This window comes from Leptodactylus fuscus, unplaced genomic scaffold (assembly GCF_031893055.1).
Source record: "Leptodactylus fuscus isolate aLepFus1 unplaced genomic scaffold, aLepFus1.hap2 HAP2_SCAFFOLD_207, whole genome shotgun sequence".
Lineage (NCBI taxonomy): Eukaryota > Metazoa > Chordata > Amphibia > Anura > Leptodactylidae > Leptodactylus > Leptodactylus fuscus.
The window spans coordinates 125,474-130,665 of NW_027440230.1; positions in this window are offsets into that span (position 1 = coordinate 125,474).

The following is a 5,192-nucleotide window of genomic DNA, read 5'->3' on the forward strand; positions in this document are numbered from 1 at the left end:
TGACATACCTGCTCTGTACGCTCTCCCCATCACACCTGTGTTACCTGTGACATACCTTCTCTGTACGCTCTCTCCATCACACCTATGTTGTCTGTGACATACCTGCTCTGTACGCTCTCCCCATCACACCTGTGTTACCTGTGACATACCTGCTCTGTACGCTCTCCCCATCACACCTGTGTTACCTGTGACATACCTGCTCTGTACGCTCTCCCCATCACACCTGTGTTACCTGTGACATACCTGCTCTGTACGCTTTCCCCATCACACCTGTGTTACCTGTGACATATCTTCTCTGTACGCTCTCTCCATCACACCCATGTTTCCTGTGACATACCTGCTCTGTACGCTCTCCCCATCACACCTGTGTTACCTGTGACATACCTGCTCTGTACGCTCTCCCCATCACACCTTTGTTACCTGTGACAGACCTGCTCTGTACGCTCTGCACATCACACCTGTGTTACCTGTGACATACCTGCTCTGTACGCTCTCCCCATCACACCTGTGTTACCTGTGACATACCTGCTCTCGCTCTCCCCATCACATCTGTGTTACCTGTGACATACTTGCTCTCAGTCTCCCCATCACACCTGTGTACCTGTGACATACCTGCTCTGTGCGCTCTCCCCATCACACCTGTGTTACCTGTGACATTCCTTCTCTGTACACTATCCCCATCACACCTGTGTTACCTGTGACATACCTGCTCTCGCTCTCCCCATCACACCTGTGTTACCTGTGACATACCTGCTCTGTACTCTCTCCCCATCACACCTGTGTTACCAGTGACATACCTGCTCTGTACGCTCTTCCCATCACACCTGTGTACCTATGACATACCTGCTCTGTGCGCTCTCTCCATCACACCTGTGTTACCTGTGACATACCTGCTCTCGCTCTCCCCATCACACCTTTGTTACCTGTGACATACCTGCTCTCGCTCTCCCCATCACACCTGTGTTACCAGTGACATACCTGCTCTGTACGCTCTCCCCATCACACCTGTGTACCTGTGACATACCCGTTTTGTACGCTCTCTCCATCACACCTGTGTTACCCGTGACATACCTGCTCTGTGCGCTCTCCCCATCACACCTGTGTTACCTGTGACATACCTTCTCTGTACACTCTCCCCATCACACCTGTGTTACCTGTGACATACCTGCTCTCGCTCTCCCCATCACACCTGTGTTACCTGTGACATACCTTCTCTGTACACTCTCCCCATCACACCTGTGTTACCTGTGACATACCTGCTCTTGCTCTCCCCATCACACCTGTGTTACCTGTGACATACCTGCTCTGTACGCTCTCCCCATCACACCTGTGTTACCTGTGACATACCTGCTCTCGCTCTCCCCATCACATCTGTGTTACCTGTGACATACTTGCTCTCGCTCTCCCCATCACACCTGTGTACCTGTGACATACCTGCTCTGTACGCTCTCCCCATCACACCTGTGTTACCTGTGACATACCTGCTCTGTACGCTCTCCCCATCACACCTGTGTTACCTGTGACATACCTGCTCTGTACGCTCTCCCCATCACACCTGTGTTACCTGTGACATATCTTCTCTGTACGCTCTCTCCATCACACCTATGTTTCCTGTGACATACCTGCTCTGTACGCTCTCCCCATCACACCTGTGTTACCTGTGACATACCTGCTCTGTACGCTCTCCCCATCACACCTTTGTTACCTGTGACAGACCTGCTCTGTACGCTCTGCCCATCACACCTGTGTTACCTGTGACATACCTGCTCTGTACGCTCTCCCCATCACACCTGTGTTACCTGTGACATACCTGCTCTCGCTCTCCCCATCACATCTGTGTTACCTGTGACATACTTGCTCTCAGTCTCCCCATCACACCTGTGTACCTGTGACATACCTGCTCTGTGCGCTCTCCCCATCACACCTGTGTTACCTGTGACATTCCTTCTCTGTACGCTCTCCCCATCACACCTGTGTTACCTGTGACATACCTGCTCTCGCTCTCCCCATCACACCTGTGTTACCAGTGACATACCTGCTCTGTACGCTCTTCCCATCACACCTGTGTACCTATGACATACCTGCTCTGTACGCTCTCTCCATCACACCTGTGTTACCTGTGACATACCTGCTCTCGCTCTCCCCATCACACCTTTGTTACCTGTGACATACCTGCTCTCGCTCTCCCCATCACACCTGTGTTACCAGTGACTTACCTGCTCTGTACGCTCTCCCCATCACACCTGTGTACCTGTGACATACCCGTTTTGTACGCTCTCTCCATCACACCTGTGTTACCTGTGACATACCTGCTCTGTGCGCTCTCCCCATCACACCTGTGTTACCTGTGACATACCTTCTCTGTACACTCTCCCCATCACACCTGTGTTACCTGTGACATACCTGCTCTCGCTCTCCCCATCACACCTGTGTTACCTGTGACATACCTGCTCTTGCTCTCCCCATCACACCTGTGTTACCTGTGACATACCTGCTCTGTTCCCTCTCCCCATCACACCTGTGTTATCTGTGACATACCTGCTCTGTACGCTCTCCCCATCACACCTGTGTTACCTGTGACATACCTGCTCTGTACACTCTCCCCATCACACCTGTGTTACCTGTGACATCACTGCTCTTGCTCTCCCCATCACACCTGTGTTACCTGTGACATACCTGCTCTGTACGCTCTCCCCATCACACCTGTGTTACCTGTGACATACCTGCTCTCGCTCTCCCCATCACACCTGTGTTACCTGTGACATACCTGCTCTCGCTCTCCCCATCACACCTGTGTTAACTGTGACATACCTGCTCTTGCTCTCCCCATCACACCTGTGTTACCTGTGACATACCTGCTCTGTACTCTCTCCCCATCACACCTGTGTTATCTGTGACATACCTGCTCTGTACGCTCTCCCCATCACACCTGTGTTACCTGTGACATACCTGCTCTGTACGCTCTCCCCATCACACCTGTGTTACCTGTGACATCACTGCTCTTGCTCTCCCCATCACACCTGTGTTACCTGTGACATACCTGCTCTGTACGCTCTCCCCATCACACCTGTGTTACCTGTGACATACCTGCTCTCGCTCTCCCCATCACACCTGTGTTACCTGTGACATACCTTCTCTGTACGCTCTCCCCATCACACCTGTGTTACCTGTGACATACCTGCTCTCGCTCTCCCCATCACACCTGTGTTACCTGTGACATACTTGCTCTCGCTCTCCCCATCACACCTGTGTTACCTGTGACATACCTTCTCTGTACGCTCTCTCCATCACACCTGTGTTACCTGTGACATACCTGCTCTGTACTCTTTCCCCATCACACCTGTGTTACCTGTGACATACCTTCTCTGTACACTCTCCCCATCACTCCTGTGTTACCTGTGACATACCTGCTCTCGCTCTCCCCATCACACCTGTGTTACCTGTGACATACCTGCTCTCGCTCTCCCCATCACACCTGTGTTACCTGTGACATACCTGCTCTCGCTCTCCCCATCACACCTGTGTTACCTGTGACATACTTGCTCTCGCTCTCCCATCACACCTGTGTACCTGTGACATACCTGCTCTGTTCTCTCTCCCCATCACACCTGTGTTACCAGTGACATACCTGCTCTCGCTCTCCTCATCACACCTGTGTTACCTGTGACATACTTGCTCTCGCTCTCCCCATCACACCTGTGTACCTGTGACATACCTGCTCTGTGCGCTCTCCCCATCACACCTGTGTTACCTGTGACATACCTTCTCTGTACGCTCTCCCCATCACACCTGTGTTACCTGTGACATACCTGCTCTCGCTCTCCCCATCACACCTGTGTTACCTGTGACATACCTGCTCTCGCTCTCCCCATCACACCTGTGTTACCTGTGACATACCTGCTCTCGCTCTCCCCATCACACCTGTGTTACCTGTGACATACCTGCTCTGTACGCTCTCCCCATCACACCTGTGTTACCTGTGACATACCTGCTCTCGCTCTCCCCATCACACCTGTGTTACCTGTGACATACCTGCTCTCGCTCTCCCCATCACACCTGTGTTACCTGTGACATACCTGCTCTCGCTCTCCCCATCACACCTGTGTTACCTGTGACATACCTGCTCTCGCTCTCCCCATCACACCTGTGTTACCTGTGCCATACCTGCTCTGTACGCTCTCCCCATCACACCTGTGTTACCTGTGACATACCTGCTCTCGCTCTCCCCATCACACCTGTGTTACCTGTGACATACCTGCTCTCGCTCTCCCATCACACCTGTGTTACCTGTGACATACCTACTCTCGCTCTCCCCATCACACCTGTGTTACCTGTGACATACCTGCTCTCGCTCTCCCCATCACACCTGTGTTACCTGTGACATACCTGCTCTGTACGCTCTCCCCATCACACCTGTGTTACCTGTGACATACCTGCTCTCGCTCTCCCCATCACACCTGTGTACCTGTGACATACCTGCTCTCGCTCTCCCCATCACACCTGTGTTACCTGTGACATACCTGCTCTGTACGCTCTCCCCATCACACCTGTGTACCTGTGACATACCTGCTCTGTACGCTCTCCCCATTACACCTGTGTTACCTGTGACATACCTTCTCTCGCTCTCCCCATCACACCTCTGTTTCCTGTGTCATACCTTTTCTGTACGCTCTACCCATCACACCTGTGTTACCTGTGACATACCTGCTCTGTACGCTCTCCCCATCACACGTGTGTTACCTGTGACATACCTTCTCTGTACGCTCTCCCCATCACACCTGTGTACATGTGACATACCTGCTCTGTACGCTCTCCCCATCACACCTGTGTACCTGTGACATACCTGCTCTGTACGCTCTCCCCATTACACCTGTGTTACCTGTGACATACCTGCTCTCGCTCTCCCCATCACACCTCTGTTTCCCGTGTCATACCTTTTCTGTACGCTCTACCCATCACACCTGTGTTACCTGTGACATACCTGCTCTGTACGCTCTCCCCATCACACCTGTGTTACCTGTGACATACCTTTTCTGTACGCTCTCCCCATCACACCTGTGTACATGTGACATACCTGCTCTGTATGCTCTCCCCATCACACCTGTGTTACCTGTGACATACCTGCTCTGTATATTCTCCCCATCACACCTGTGTTACCTGTGACATACCTGCTCTCGCTCTCCCCATCACAC